The following is a 17,251-nucleotide window of genomic DNA, read 5'->3' as shown; positions in this document are numbered from 1 at the left end:
AAGAACATGGTAAACATTTCACCTGCGAAACACCTTACTATTGTCATTGTAAGCATGTTAGCATGTTGTATGTTGTTTTAGCTCAAATCACCACTAAATAGCCTCATAAAGCTGCTAACATGGCTGTAGACTCTTTCTGTGCTTTCCAATCATGGATTTATAAAGAGAACTGGATACAGCGCTGGAGGCAGGCTCCCATTCTTTCCTATGATAGTTGCTCAGTGGCGCATGAAGCCAAAGTAGCTCGACTGCCGAGTGATAAAATACCCTGATCATCCGGTGATTTTCTGCATCCATTGGGCCCAGAGAGCAGGCGCAGTAGCGTTTCCTTTAACTCCGCCTCACAGCCCTCGGTCCAGCCTCGGTTTGGGGCTCATTAACATGAACGGAGGAAGGAACATAACTCTGGATTCGAGTATTAGTGCATTTTGCAACGTTTAGGACCTATTGATTTAAATAAGGGCTATTAGAGTGTTTATACTGGGAAGTTGATTCACCTCAAAAAAAATTTATCCGTTGAGTTACAGATGTCTCTTTCCCGATGTAAGTCTATAGGAAAAAGTACTTTGGGGTTTAATGGTATCACGTAACGTACACGGAAATTGTAGTACTGCCATTTGGCCACCACGGAAATTTGCTTCCCAGCCCTGCGCTCTTCCTGGGGGCTTGGGTCCAATACCCATACTACCGTACTATATGTCAAAACAAAAATGTGTATGTCCCAATGCATAGTATGTCATATGCAGTATGCCAAAAGTACCAGGATGTCCTACATTTGGTTGCATTTTGCAGTATGCAAGCCAGCATGCTTCTCTGGCGATTCTGACCCACAATCCTCTGTGCAGCGGATAAATGAGCAAAAGGGTCAAAGTTCAAGGCACAATATATGGCGAAGTAATATGTCCCAATTGTATGCATACTGCATGCAACAGGACACACTTTGTAAGGGTAGCTGCAGTTTGTACTAAAAGTAAAAAGAAAAAGTATGTGATTTGGAACATAGCCATAGTCTTGTTGTATATAGTGTCTCGTGTAAGAAAAATAATTAAGATTAATGGCATATTCCTCCCATGCACACATGATAGCTGTTTCCTGTTTTCATCTTGAGCTCAAAACATCTGAAGTTACATTTCAATTCATCATGCTGGATTAAAAATGACAGAACATTAAATAGAAAACAGCAGGTTTAATGTGTCTCACATCTGTCCCATATGTGTTTCTGTCACCGTCCCCTCTGCTGCTTCAAATCCACTGATGAGTCTCCGCTTTCCTCTTTGAGCTCTGATGGAAACCAGTGTAAGGTCTGAGGCAGCGAGGGCAGACGATCCATGCAAACCAATGAATACAAATGAGAAATGAGTCTCTCACTCCATTTTCTCTCTTTCCTCATTATTAGATTTCCAGACAGCAGTTCTGTCTGCCACCTTATGAGGTCTGCATCGTCACTGCCATCTGGCTGGTTAGTCACTGCCCACTAAACATCGCCATTTTCATAATCAACAAGTAATGCCTACAAGGAAATATTGAGTTACTGCCGGTAAGCCTGTTGCCTTCTATTTGGAAGTAATTTAAGTTTGCAACATCACGCCTAAAGGCTTGTCCGATCGTGTTTTTATCACCTCAAAAATAAGATCTATTTCAAATTTTTTATAAAAACACACCTTACATTCTTTTATATTTTCATACCTTGATTGTTGAACAGCCAAACAAACCATTGACAGGCTACAGACTGTACGGACCTCAGCTGCCAGGCTTTTCATCAGAACTACATGTGTTAATGTTACACCGGTCTTCCCCTCTTCACACTGGCTCCCAGAAAGGTTTAGAATTGATTTTATAATGTTATTTATTATATTTAAAGAGGCACTCCACCAGTTTAATATGTCGAAGGGAGTTCACTTGTCATGTTTAGTGCTACTCAGCTTGTTAAAACAGTTGAATAATGTCTTCTGTGGCTTTGGAGGAGCTCTGTCAAGGCTGAAAAAACGTCTCATTTGACATCACCCAGATTTCTTGACTTTAGTTTGAAGACAGAAAACCTGATCCCTTAGAGTTTGAAAGACGATGTGGGTGTTTTTCAGACTCTTTAAGGGCTACTCATGCTGTTCCTCCTTGGTTTATTTCTGACCCTCTAGTCCCATATGAGCCGATGGCCGTTGCATAGCTTGAGATCTTTGGGCAGAGGTCTTATTGATAACATTTTTAAGTAGATGAATATTTAAAAAAAAAAAAAAAAAAAAACATCCACAGAGCTTTTCAAAAAGTAGTGGGTAAAAGTATGGCTTTTCCTGAAAAAAAATATTATGATTGTGTATTAATCATTTAAAAAATGTTGGCGGGTCCGAAATAAATGTTTTGTTTATCTCTGTGTCTGACGTTTGGTTCCCACTTCTAACGAGGCTTGTGAACCAATAGACGTTGGTATCTCTGGGTCGTCAATGAGTGTAGAAAAAACAGATAAATGGCTGAGATTGACGGTAAGTGTCTGGCAACGACTTGTTGTGAAGTAAATGCAATGGAACGAGGGACGGAGAATGTGACATCTAGTGGCTGAATGTTATCAATGTTATCAATAGCACCGTTAAACTAGTCGGGACAGAGTCTTTGCAGTCAGCAACCTGAGGCGGTGAAGTGACCTGTCTGAAGAAATAAGTCTGGCTGCAGACTGTTATCATCGAGTTTATCCTGATTTTACTTGAGTTTTCCTTATTTCTGATATGTCATTTTACTGGAATTTGTTTTACTCCCAGTTTGTTATTCTGGTTCAGCTTAATAGCATTGTTTGTCCTCATTTTTACATTTGCTTATGGACACAAATGAACTCCAAGATTCCAAACATTCCCTGGTTCCAGCTTCTCAAATATGATGAATTTGTCTCATGATAGTATACTGAATATATATATATATATATATATATATATATATATATATATATATGTGGTTTTTAATTTTTTGCCTTGTGTGAAGCACTTTAATTTTTAAAAAGTGCTGTACAAAGAAATATTATCCCATTATCTTTATTACATTGAACGCTCATAAATACAATACGACCTTATTGAGAAAGTGTAAACACTGTGAATCTACACTTCTACCCTCAGATGCTCTACAGCAGCAGCTGGAGGGTTTTTCTCTCAGAGTGCAGCGTGACTTTGTCCACGCGTTGCCAGATTCTGGCTAAACTGGTTTACATGCAAATAAAACATCGATGCTTCTACCAGACATGACTGTGGCAAACAATATGCGCATAGTCTCACACCAGGTATGATATATTTACTGGTATCTGTGAGGACGGGTATTATAATCTTGATTAAAGCCTTCTCAGTCACAGTGAAATGTGATGTAATCCCCCAGAGGACACATTCATAACATCATATTTCCACTGACCCGTCTCTCTGAATTCACCAAGCTTTTGTAGACTGAATCAGTGTCTACCCAGCAGGCACTGTCACACTCCATCAGCTCCATTTCACAGCCGTGTTTGTTTGCTTTCAAGAGCTGTGATGTTACAGAGCGTCGTCCGTCTGTCGCAATCATCACATTCAGTCATTCTTGGGCAATCTTTGAGTGGAAAACAGCGTGCACCAGGGAATCTGTGTGTGTGTGTCATTATAGGAGACTTACTTCACAATAGTTTTGAGTTTGCTCCTTTGTAGTCATGATGAGCAATTTTAAAGCGTGTGAAACTTTCCACTGCCTCTTATGAAAGACTGCCTCTTGCACCATTTGGACAACATTTGATAAGACACATGAACCGGCTGTAGCTGAGGACACAGAGGTTATGTCCTCGGTACTTTTGTTCCAGGAAATTTGAGGATTTGAAACATATATTTGTTATTTTATGATTTGAAAGTTACACATTATGAGGCTTTTAAATGGCGACATCCACTTTGACTTGGACATACAAAGGAATAAATAATAACAATTCAACTAATTTCCTTACAAGAATGTAATTCTTCTAGGAGAGGAGGAGGGGGGGGAGTAGCTCTTATAAAAAGCTTTTAGATCACTGGTTCCCAGCCTGGGGGTCGGGACCCCTCAAGGGGTCTCAAGAAAAATTTGAGGGGTCACACTTGTGTTATATATACAGCCCGGTCTCACTCCCACCCCGCCAAATACTGCCGATTGTGTAGCTTCCCCCAGCATCGGATAACGATGCACGGAGGCACCCTTTAGCAACAGTTTGTGACTAACCAGGCTTTCAACTAACTCCAATGTAAACCCACCCGTACCGTTATTCGACAGTTGAAGCAAGTGAGAGTTCACTCAGGCCGGGTAGGAGGAGTTGTCGTGGATAGGTCAAACAAACACAAGACTTTCAACCAGGAGACGACTGTTCGTGTCCCGTGTGAAACTAGAAGTAACGTTGACTTATTTGGTCACGTCAGTCGTTATTTCCGAGACTCGTTGGTCACGTCAGTCCCGTGAGTCATTTGTCAGTGAAGTTAACATCAACCACGACCGTTTCCTGATGATACATGTCCACACCGTCCTTTCCTTTTCCCATTCATTGTCTATGTAAGCAGCCATGCAATGCATTCTGGTAGCATGGCGGCGCGATTCGAGAGACGGGGCATCGCGCTGGCCGCTCCTCATTTGCATAAAGTTGAGGCCTCGGCTACTTTATGCAATTCACTGGTGTCCGGTGTCCTCTGGAAACTCCCGAGATACTTTTTAACTAAGCATTGTCGATCCAAAATAAAGACAGATTTAGCAACTGCATGGCTTATTGCTTGCATTAAATGTTTTCGGAAACACATTTTGGTGAACTGTTCTCGGGAAATAAGAGAAGAAAGTTTCCAATCAAGCCACCATGTTGGTTCCAATTTGAAAACTGGGAGCAGCAGCCCACGAGGTAAATTTTTCGTCCAATCAAGTGCCTTGTGTCTAGTGGCAGCCCATCAAGCGTCCAATGCTGGAAAGCGAGGCGATCCCTCGCGATAAAAAAACGCCTGTGTGGACATGTACCATGACCCCAACTAAGTGGTTGTGTTGCCTAAACCTAACTTCCTGTGAAAACGGAAGTTTATTTTGAAAGGTCACTACGCATGTAACAAGCGTATATTGACACGCTGTCCCTGACATGTCCAAAAGTAATGCAAGAGGGGTACCCCGTGCGTCAGTCGCCGATGCAGAGGAGCACTGACCAAGCGGCGGTATTTGACGAGTTGGGAGTGATAATGTGTTAATAAATACTGTATGTATACTGTGAGGTCACCATTTTAGACAATCGTGTAGGGAAACTCTGGGACACCCAACTATTTTTACATGACTAACAACAAAAATGAAAACACTATAATGAATTAAAACATGGTATGGTGATTCAGGTCTCTAAAAATGATCTGTGTGTTTGTGGAAATATTGAGATACGATCTCAGTATTTCTAAAATCCTGGCTACAGCCCTGACATAAACACACACAACATTCAGGATTAGCATATTTTAATGTTTAGTTTCACCGACAAAACTACCAAAACAGCACGTCGTAGAGATGACACCAATGAAAAACTCAGGCCTAAAGTTCAGATTTTTGTGAGGCGTCCGCTTACAGGAGCCATTTCCATAAACGCACACAGCTACAGAGAGTATTTAGTAACAAAGTGAGGATATTTACAGTCGTTCTTTGTTTCCAGGGTCTGCTTTTTCAGTCTTCATGGACCAGATGCCAGTCTCAATTCCACACTTCTCAGGATCACATGTTTGGTGCTTAGTGATATCTCCGGGTTTCAGACTCTCCCTGGAGGATCCAGATACGGGGCATGAAAATGACCATGAGCCAAAGCTAACCATGGTTGGCACTGCAGGGCGAACTTCAGCGACAGCAGCAGCAGCAGCAACAGCAGCAGCACTATAATCCATGATAACTTGCTTTTTTTTGTCTATGAATAAATGAGGCTCAACATGCTGGAGAGAATCAGGTCTAGGTTTTCAACCAGCATGATTTCTGACCATGCAGATTGGGATTTTGAGTCTCTTCCCCTTCCCTCCCAAGACTTTATTGATCAAAATATATCAACATTTACATTTTATCATAACAAGAATGTTTAAAAAAGTGAATGGAAGGTACAATCAAAGCCTATATGGTATACTGTATAGAAAAATTAACATAAGTACATAAAGGCAGATCAACATTCAATTTTGTAGATACTATTTTTGTTTTTGTGTAATTAGAAAACAAGTCTTCAAGAAAAATAGTAAATATGCGTGTCATTTTGGAACAACAACTTGTCTCATTTGTCTCATTTAATAAAAAGCTACAAGGATTATTTATTATTTTTATTACTTTTTATTACTATAAGTGAGGTTTTGTGCACAATTATAGTTCTCACAAAAGGAAAACGTTTCTTTAGAAATTGGCCCCTTCATGGTATCAATCTTGCATCTTATTTGTTTAATGATAATGGTAACGTGTATTCTTACAATGAATTCATGATGACTTGTCTACCTTTAAAGAATTTGCATGTATTTGTGAAGCTATTGCATATGGTCTGTCTTATTTTATACAATGAAATATTGGCTTAGAAGTCATAAAGAATTTAAACCACAACCAATTTGAATCAGTGGTCTATACGTATAACACTGATTAAATATCCAATAATTAGCATACAAAATACATGTCACAGACAGATAGAGATCACTTCAAATCTTCTTGGAAATTATTGTGAAATCAATTAACTGAAGATAATAAATGGAATAAAATGGGTCATTACCATATACATTTTGCATATTCAATAATACTTTAGAAACACAATAAAAAAATCATTAACATGTTATTACAGTTTTTTTTTTTAATGCTTCATTGATATTGATGTTAATCAATAAATAAACTCCATACTGTCCAAACAGGTCTCTCAGATCTGCTGGGTTATATTAGGCCTGCTAGCTGTTCCAGAGTCCAGGTTGAGGTCAAAGGGTTATTCGAGCATTTGCTGCACTGACATGTCGTCCAGTTAGTATTCGATCTGCTGACACTGTCTCTGCTTTTAAATCCTGTCTTAAGACACAGTTTTACAGACTTGCCTGTTTGTCTGATAACTCTTATTTGTTTACATGATACAGTTGTGTTGTGCAATCACCTGATTTTAAGCTTTAAGCTTTTTTTAATAGTTTCACTTGTTCTTCCTTTTGGATGATTTATTTGTAAATTTCATATATACAGTCTTTTAACTGTGTTTGTATTTTGCTGCTATGAGTTTTCCTTTCTATATTTGTTTTTTTCTTTTTCTTTTTATGCTATCTATGGAAAGCACTTTGTTTTCCCAGCTTGAGCAAAATATTTCATTATTATTAAATTTTTATTGTATTTATTTATTTAAAAATATATTTTAATATAATTTTTTCTATATTTATTTATATATGTGTGTATTTATTCATTTAATTTAAGGTCTCTATTTATTATTATACTATCATTAATATGTCATAAATGCCATTATCACTATTTTACTAGAATATATATTTAAATTGATGTATCAATATTATGTTTATAATTACCCTTTTTTTTTTACAATTACATTGGCGTGAATCTGTGTATTTTTCTATCTTATAAATTATGTTTTTCTACTAACATATTGCAACTGCACAGTAGATTGAGAATAATTTATTTTCTAAATAAAACTAATCTTTACAACAAAAAAAATACCCAATTATTACTCTCTTTTTATTTATTGTCTTTATTTCACAAACTGGTCATTCAGGTTCAATTATTTTTAAAGGACACTTCTCTTATTTTGTTTGTCAAAAGATACTTATAGGGTAGAGTCCAGATGATCTTCCACTTGAGGTCTTTTACAAGGTTGTTCCAGTAATTGACAACATAAGGCACACAAACAATAATGACTCTCTCTCTAACTATTTTAATTATGTCTTAACCCTCCTGTTACCTTCAAATTTACTAACATCTTTTATCCTTGGGGTCAATTTGACCCCAGCAATTTAAACCTCCAGAAAATGATTATAATTAAAATTGTTACCCAAGTTTATGTGTCAGGTACTTTATGTTTGTTTGTTGACTACCTAAATAGCCCTTTAAATAAAATCAATATCTTCACGGGAACCATATTTTGCCACCCCCAAAGCGTGGGGAAATATCAAAGTTCTCGCGAGAATGATGTTTCCCCTCCCCCATGTCGTGTGAACTATCAGTGGTTCTCGCACTACTACAGTTATGGTTATGTTAGGTTAGGGCCCTAAAGCTTTTTGAAGATTATAAAGTTGCATGTTATAGTGACCTCAATATCATCCAAAACAAATGTGTGTAAAATGTTGATATTTCTTATATGTTTTATACAGCTAAAACAGCCTGGGGTCAAATTGACCCCAAAGAACACCGATGCGTACAGCATGTGTACAGGACGTTGAAAACATATCATCATTTTAATTTTATGTTTACCCAGTTGTCCCCATTAAATTAGGAAAAGTCATTAAATATGAAGCCAAAAAAATGATGTCAATCATTTATTTAGAGACGTTAAACATTGAATGGGGTCAAATTGACCCCAAAGATAATAGGAGGGTTGTTCTTTTGCACTTTGTCTTAATGTTCTTGAATGTTCATGTAAAGCACTTTGAACTGCCCTGTTGCTGAAATGTGCTCTACAAAATAAAGCTGCCTTTCCTCTCATGTCATCCAGAGGGAGTTTATTATTACATCACATTCACGCGCCCACGACCTAAACAAAAAAAAAACGCGTCATCATCACACACGCGACATCCATTCTCTCCAGTCGGTGGTGGAGAGTCAGTAGAGAAGAGAACAGACCTGGCGGGTTGTCGGAGAGAGAGGAGCCTCTGGACGGCTAATCACACTCTAGTTTACTCTCAGTGGACGTGTTTCACCTCCTGACGCCTTCACACGTCTCCTGCTCAGAGAACAGAGACTAATACTCTGACATCACACAGCAACTCTGCTTCACTAGAGGCTAGTTAGCTCTGAGCTAACGAGCTAGCTGCTGCTACTCAGGTTGCCTTGCTGCTGCTGCTGCTGCTGGAAACCAAGCAGAGACACAAGGAGCCTCGTTAGCTTCACCCAGCTCCAACAGGATATCTCTTTCTTTGGTCTGGAGACACGACCTTAAAGGGAATTAACCGGAGAGGCCTGCTGTCTTTGTTCACCTGCACACCTCTCAGGTAAACACAGTGTGACATCACAAAGTGTGAGATGATCATAATGTAGTAGTAGGACTAGTGGAAGTGGGCCTAGCATTAGCAATGCTAACCAACAGCTAGTTGGCTAACTAGCTGTTGGTTAGCATTGCTAAGGCTAGCCAGCTTAACGCACTTCTTCTGTTGATGTGGGAGCTTCTTAGAGGTTTAAAGAAGTTATTCAGCTCACTGTGGCTGGTCTGTACTCTGTGGTGATGTTTCCACTATGAACTGAAACACTCACACTGAGTTTGGTGACTTGTTTTGTTGGATCACTCCGCCGTTCAAACTCTCAAACTTTTGCCTTTTAAAAAAAACAAGCTGCACAAACTTTGAGTGAAAAGAGCTGCACAAAGTGTGAGGAGTTCAGTCCGCATGCAACACGTTTATTATGTGATGAGCATAACCTTGTTATGAGTATGTTTGTTTATCTTGGTTTAAAGTGTTTTAGTGGAGCTAAATGGTCTGGTTTTCTCTTCATAGTCAAGGCTTTTATGCCCAAAAGCTTGAGTCAAAAAGCTGCAAAAGTGTGTAAAGGAGTTCAGTCTGCATGCAACACGTTTATTATGTGAGGAGCACACACTTGTTAGGAGTGAGTTTATTTATCTGGGGTTTTAGTGTACAAAATAAGGAGCTAAATGGTCTGTTTTTCTCTTGATAGTCGAGGCTTTATGCCCCAAAACTTGAGTCAAAAAGCTGTGAGATACAAGCTTAACGCACTTCTTCTGTTGATGTGGGAGCTTGTTAGAGATTTAAAGAAGTTATTCAGCTCACTGTGGCTGGTCCGTACTCTGTCCTAATGTTTCCAGCATGAACTAAAACAATCAGATTGAGTTTTGGTACTTGTTTTGTTTGCTCACTCCGCCGCTTAAAACTTTTGCCTTTTAAAAAAACAAGCTGCACAAACTTGAGTGAAAAAGTGTGAGAAGTGTGTAAAGGAGTTCAGTCCGCATGCAACACGTTTATTATGTGATGAGCACAAACTTGTTATGAGTGAGTTTAGTCATCTTGGTTTTTAAGGTACAAAATACAAATGTTGGTGTAAGGTAGGAGCCAAATTGTCTCTTTATAGTCAAGGCTTTATGCCCCAAAATGTTGTTTTTCTTGCTCACTCCGCCGCTCAAAACTATTGCCTTTTTAAAACAAGCTGCTGCACAAACTTTGAGTGAAAAAGCTGCAAAAGTGTTGCTGAAGGAGTTCAGTCCGCATGCAACACATTTATTATGTGATGAGCACAGACTTGTTATGAGGGAGTTTATTTATCTTGGTTTTTAGTGTACAAAATGAAAGATGTTGGTGTAAGTTAGGAGCTAAATGGTCTGGTTTTCTCTTGATAGTCCAGGCTTTATGCCCCAAAACTTGAGTCAAAAAGCTGCAAAAGTGTTGCTGAAGGAGTTCAGTCTGCATGCAACACGTTTATTATGTGATGAGCACACACTTGTTATGAGGGAGTTTATTTATCTTGGTTTTTAAGGTACAAAATATATGGTCTCATATAAAGGTGTAAGTTAGGAGCTAAATGGTCTCTTGATAGTCGAGGCTTTATGCCCCAAAACTTGAGTCAAAAAGCTGCAAAAGTGTTGCTTAAGGAGTTCAGTCCGCATGCAACACGTTTATTATGTGATGAGCACAAACTTGAAATGAGTGAGTTGGTTTTTAGTGTACAAAATAAAAAATGTTGGAGTAAGTTAGGAGCTAAATGGTCTCTTGATAGTCAAGGCTTTATACCCCAAAATGCTACCAGACCCCCCCATGTGCAGTTACCTTGGGCCTCACTTCTTAGCTGAATCCAGATGTTCTCGGGGGGCACACGGATGACAGAAACCAACGGGACAATAACATCAGTTTGTAGGTTGTTTAGAGAGTTAAGATGCTAAATTTTTACTCTTGAAAAAGGCAGCTCCTTAAGTAACAGTAGATTGGCTGATTGTTACAACAAACTGTCCCCTATCCATCCAGTTGTCACTTTATTAGGTACACCCAGGGAATGAAATTAGCACCTTTTCAGGTCACCTGCCACCATGGCAGACAGGTTTTCCTTATATTAAGAAATATTATTTTTAAAAAGCAATTCTAAAGCCTAAATTATATATAGTCATGGATTAAGGTTACATGATGTATTCCAAAATTCTACAGTCTGGTACCACTGATTCAGTGTTTACAATTTTAAAGCGTTCTACCTAGATTTCAGAAGTGGCAGACACAAATTGAGTGGCCGGTAGAAATGTTCAGTAACCTGTCACAGTGGCAGGTGAGGAAAAAGGTTAATTTCAGATACTGGATACACCTAGCCAAAACTAATCGAGTCTGCAACAACAGCCCTCAAAGAAATCCTGCTTTCATGAAGGTTATAATATCCAGTTTGAGGGATGTTGTGATTCAACTTTGTCATTTTGGAAGTAGTTTGTTGAGTTGTTGAAATTGTATTATGTTATACGCTGAGAGTTGTTTCTATTATTTAGTCTATGTTTATTGAAGTAGTTGGTAAAATCTATTAGAAACACTAGTATTTAAATTTTGAGTCTCATCCTGGTTGTGATGCTATATGGGATATAGAAAATAGAGCATAAAGAGATCTGGTTACTTATGTCACTGTATACGATTCTAATATTATCAAAGTTTTCTGATCGTCTGCGGCAGTACAGCCATGTCTTTGACTTCTTAACAACCAGAAAAATCTGTAGTTTATGTACTGACTGAGCTACCTCAACCGTCGAGGATGAACCCAGTTTGATTTCTGGCTCCTAGGGCTTTCAATCGATTAAAATATTTAATCGCGATTAATCGCATGATTGTCCATTGTTAATCCAGATTAATCGCAAATTAATTACACATTTTTTATCTGTTCAAAATGTGCCGTAAAGATAATTTTGTCAAGCATTTAATACTCTTATTAACATGGGAGTGGGCAAATATGCTTGCTTTATGCAAATGTATGTTTATTACCTGAAATCAATTAACAACACAAAACAAAGACAAATATTGTCCAGAAACCCTCACAGGTACTGCATTAGTATAAAAAAATATGCTCAAATCATAACATGGCAAACTCAAGCCCAACAGGCAACAACAGCTGTCAGTGTGTCAATGTGTTTACTTGACTATGACTTGCCCCAAACTGCATGTGATTATCATAAAGTGGGCATGTCCGTAAAGGGGAGACTCGTGGGTACCCATAGAACCCATTTTCATTGACATATCTTTATTTAGCCGCCTCCTCGACAAGCTAGTATGACATGGTTGGTACCAATGGATTCCTTTGTTTTTCTAGTTTTATATGATACCATCACATATCAAGTATCTTCTCTCTGGCTTTAAAACTGAGCCCACTGCAACCTAAAAATCGCAAGTTGTCTTAATGGGGTAAAGAAATTAGTGGCGTTAAAATGAAATTTGCGTTAGCGAGTTATCATCGCATTAACTTTGACAGCCCTACTTGTTGCATTTACCACTCTGGTCTCATATAATCTTCTGTAACGGGAGACCAGAACAGCAACACAATTTATCTTCTGCATAACTGGTGTCAGACTTTACTTTATTTCAACATGTAGACCATCATTACGTAATTTGTTATATATTTTTTTTTTGTTGACTTAGTTTAGTAAAAGATGCACCTGCACACATGACAGAGAATGATGAGAAACTTGAATGAGGTGTTTACATGCCACACTTTTTTTTTTTTTTCTATTGTCATCCTGGTAGCAAATTCAGGTTTTTCAAAACAGGGATAAGGATTTATCAAGGTTTCTGATACCAAGATATGATGTTTACATGTGTTACACATAACCAAGATAACGCTAGAGCGCACTCAACTTTCAACCCCAGTTTGACCTCATCGCTTCATGTCTAAGGTTAGGGAAATCCGTGGGTGTGTAATGTATATTCACACAAACTCAAGTCTTGAACTGTTCATTACGCATGACTGCTTAACAATAGAATTACATAAATACCAAATAAAGTTTCAGTTCTCTCCGCACCCTGATCCTCTCCTGTTTGACAATATATTTTTCTTGTGCTGTTTTCCTAGTCTGGAAGTTTAATTTAAACATCACTAACATTGAGATAAATTACCATCCCTAATAGAAAAGACATTTCACAGAAGTGGTGGCTAACTGTTGTTAAGCCAAGGTCATGAGGCATCAGAAGGAAGAAGGGAAGTCAGGTCAAATGACACAGCCAACACATGGTTAACCTACTACTTCACTGTGTCACTTTGAAAGAGTTTGTAGACTAGTGGCTCTTATTTCCTCTCCAGGAGAATACTACTTCTCCACCCTACCTGCTAGTTAACGGCCTTCACTTGACCTCTCAGGTCTGAGCCTGTCCTTCATGAGATAGATAGGATAAGTAACAGCTGTCTCTTGGTGGTTGTACATGTGACAGAAACAGCATGGGAAAATGTGCAAGTTACCTTGATGATCAGTATGAAAAGCAGGAAAGGAAATAGTAATAGATGATGCTTTTTCTGTCAGTTGTCTTTTGTATTTGGCGCAGTGTCTTTAAGGACAATGTCAGATGAGAGTCATGTTGACACAACATCCTCAGGGTGAGAAATTGAAGTACCGTTTTATATCACACGGATTACAAAAGTGCAAAGGTGCTTTTCTTTTTGCACAAGATCCATGTGATGCCCAGAGCCTAACCACAGAATACAACAGTTTACACACAGTCAACAGACTGAACAGATACTTCACTGTTTACTTGTCAAATTAGATCTACAACTACTCCAACAAGGCTTTTCATTAATAGAAAACAACTCTCTGTAGAAAGTGTTGAAAACCATCGCATGAAGTAAACATCTCTCTGACAACATTGTCAACAAAAGTTGATCGCACAAAGCAATTTATTTCAGTGCTGTTATTGGTTTGTATAGGAGGTAGTAGTTTTCTAGGCAGCAACATTTGCAGGTGTCCGACTAATACTGTAAATCTGGCTTCTTTTGTTGAAGTTTGATATTGTGAGCTTTATCAGCTCTGACAACCTACCGTACTTCTGTTACAAACAGAAGAAAGTTTGGTCATAATGTATCAGTATTCTTGTTGCTGGGTATCAAATGAGTCTATATACTCTTAACTTTGTCTGTAATAATGTGCCATATATACGTATGCATATCATTAGAAGAGATTATTGAAGAGATCCATTGAGGACATGTTGGTCACAGTCATAACTAACTATTGATAACTAAATAAGTCTGTTTATTTGATTTAAAGCCAACAGAGAAAAAACACTTTGTTTTCTGGAGTTCAGCCTGTTAAGTTTCACCTTTTGACTTGATAAAGCAGTAATGTATTGAAACCTACACAATAAGACTACACATCAGCAGGGTTGTTAAGTGACCCCACCACAACTTTGGACATTTTTGTGGTAGAGTGAAAAATCTGGGAAAGGTGTAGCTATTGTAGGTGTGGGGACTTTTTTTCTTGTTTTTTTTAAAGATCATTTTTTTGCTCTTGCCTTTTATTGGATAGTGATAGCATAGACATGAAAGGGGGAGAGAGAGGGGATGACATGCAGCAAAGGGCCGCATGTCAGAGTCGAACCCAGGCCGCTGCAATAAGTACCCAGCCTTAGTACGCCCGCTCTACCAGGTGAGCTACAGGGGCACCCTATTGGAATTTTTATTGTTAATTTTATGTCAAATATCAATATTTTCATTAGGGGTGAAAAATCAATATGGCATAGTATCACAATATTATGCGTGGTAATATTGTATTGATACATGGACGTCAAGTATCAATCTTAAAGTCTTAAAGCTAGGGTGAATCTGATATCTTATGAAACTAGAAAACCTAAGGAATCCATGGGTACAACCATTTCATGCTAGCTTGTCGGGAAGAATGCTAAATAACGCTCCAAAATTATGCAAAACTTTGACGAGGAAAAACTGGCATGGCAATTTTCAAAGGAGTCCCTTGACTTCTGACCTCAATATATGTGAATGAAAACTCTGAGATGAACAGAATGAAAACTGTATCATATTAGACAAAACAGATGTTGACAAACTGCATAATTTGCTGTTGAAAAAAGGTAATAAATCGCAATATACAGTATCTTATCATAATACTCCTCATATCGCAAAATGTTTAAAATCGCAATAAGATCATATTGTGAGTATCGTTTGTGCCCTCATACGCTCTCATTACTATTGGTCTGGTCATGGTCCAGTAATTGATAATCTTGCATCCCAGTGTGATGAATAGAAGAGGCTGTTTATTATCTACAAACCAAGCAGCTACAGTTTTTTTTTTTTACCACCCACAACCAGTCAAAATGCCCTCTATGTATCCCTTTGAAAGTGCATGAGCAAGTATTAAACCCTTTCAGTTATTGCATGACTTTGTGTGGGACATAATGTGTTCCTCCATCTCTACGATTAAGGCGATATAAAGTGGTAGTACTGTGATGAAATACCGGCTGTGATTGTTGCTGCAAGGCCTTGGAGAGTGAGAGATGAGGGGTATCCTAGACTCTGTTTGCAGAAAGCTTCACATTCCCACACTCCTGACTGTTGCTGTGTAACTGACCCCGGGGCTTCCTGAAACCGTTCTCATATGGACAGTGAGATTTCGTGGCTTTGAAGCCTGTATTGACAAAACATGAAGTGTGATTGGTTATTAAGGATGTCAATACAGGGGAAATGTTTCAGATGGCACATTCCTGGAGACAAGGCTGGTCTATACTGACTTTTTAAAAATAATTAAAAAGACACAAAAGCATATTTGAGGCTACATGCTCAAGTGAGACCAATATTGCTGATAAACACTCTGTTCATCCAACTTATTTTGTGGCGCCGGGCTGATAAGATATTCCCTGTAGGCAACCACACAACCCTCTGAATGTTAACCCAATTATGAAACATATCATGTCATCTTGGATTACTGGGAAAACTGGGAACTGCAACTGCATGTAAATGTTTTTTTTAGATGTGTTGTAGATGTTTTCTTCTGATTTGTAATGCCCAGTTTGCTTTGTACTGCGTCCCTCGTCACTGCTATCTCTACTGTAGGACCGGGGAGGCTGGAGACAGACTTGTCCTTTTAAAAAAACAAAAAAACAAACACACAACTTTTTTTGGTTCCCTCAACAAAGGATTAGGGATGTCACGAGAACCGATACTTTGATACTAGGGCTGTCAAAGTTAACGCGATGATAATGCGCTACTTTCTTTAATGCATTAAAGTGGCAGTAGGCAGTATATTTTTGGCATCATTGGGCAAAAATTCCATAATAACCTTTCAGCATATTGTAATTCAAGTGTTCTGAGAGATAACTAGACTTCTGCACCTCATCATGGCTCTGTTTTCAGGCTTTAGAAAATCTAGCCCGGGTTGACGGGAGACTTTGACCAATCACAGGTCATTTCATTGAAAGAGTATTCCTATTGGCTGTGCTCCGGTCATGTGACCGGAACTTGGCGTTCCTTCACCAGATTTCACAATGGTGGCGGCGTCACAAACTTTCTCATTTTACAACTAAACCGCACACTACAAGATGATTTGTCATTGTTGTGTATTGTTAATTGATTTATAACAATAAATATATTCATACATTTGCATAAAGCAAGCATCTTTGTCCATATGTTGATAAGAGTATTAAATAATGGACAAATCTCCTTTTAAGGTACATTTTGAACAGATAAAAATGTGATTTATTTGCGCTTGTAACTATGGACAATCATACGTTTAATCACGATTACATTTTTTAATTGATTGACAGCCCTGGCACAAATGTAATCTTGTAAAATGTAGTTTTTGGGGAGAAACTTGAATAAATCCAGTTGTTTGAAGGAGATGTTTTCACAGCAATATAAAATAGATAATAGAGAGGGAATTATGACCTGTTAGGCTTCCTAACAAAAAACAATATGCAAATGGTAATAAAGGAGTCTATTTTGAAGTACATGGGATTTATTGTTTTACTTTAGTTTTTTTACAGTGGTATCGAATTGTTATTGAGAATCGGGGAATTTCACTGGTATTGGTATCAACTACTAAATTTCTGGTATCATGACATCCCTACAAAGGAGTAGGTGTTGCTGGCGGGCCAGGGCAAGAACTTTACCCTTTTCCCAATATTGTACACTCTGTTTGTTTTATTCAAATTACTACCATTAT

The 17,251-nt window shown here is 38.3% G+C and overlaps 1 protein-coding gene across 3 annotated transcripts in view; it reads left to right on the top strand.

Annotated features, from left to right (window-relative positions):
- The first annotated feature begins 8,689 nt into the window (after positions 1 to 8,689).
- The window catches only part of fbxw7 (F-box and WD repeat domain containing 7), a 148,366-nt gene continuing 139,804 nt past the window's right edge, over positions 8,690 to 17,251 (top strand). For all 3 annotated transcript variants that reach the window (XM_074629495.1, XM_074629496.1, XM_074629494.1), the window contains exon 1: positions 8,690 to 9,122. The gene's annotated coding sequence lies outside the window, so the exon portion shown is untranslated. The remainder of the gene's footprint in view (positions 9,123 to 17,251) is intronic.

Source organism: Sebastes fasciatus, chromosome 3 (genome assembly GCF_043250625.1).
Source record: "Sebastes fasciatus isolate fSebFas1 chromosome 3, fSebFas1.pri, whole genome shotgun sequence".
In the NCBI taxonomy this organism is placed as follows: domain Eukaryota; kingdom Metazoa; phylum Chordata; class Actinopteri; order Perciformes; family Sebastidae; genus Sebastes; species Sebastes fasciatus.
The sequence above is the reverse complement of the archived record's forward strand: the minus strand, read 5'-3'. Positions and strand labels throughout refer to the sequence as shown.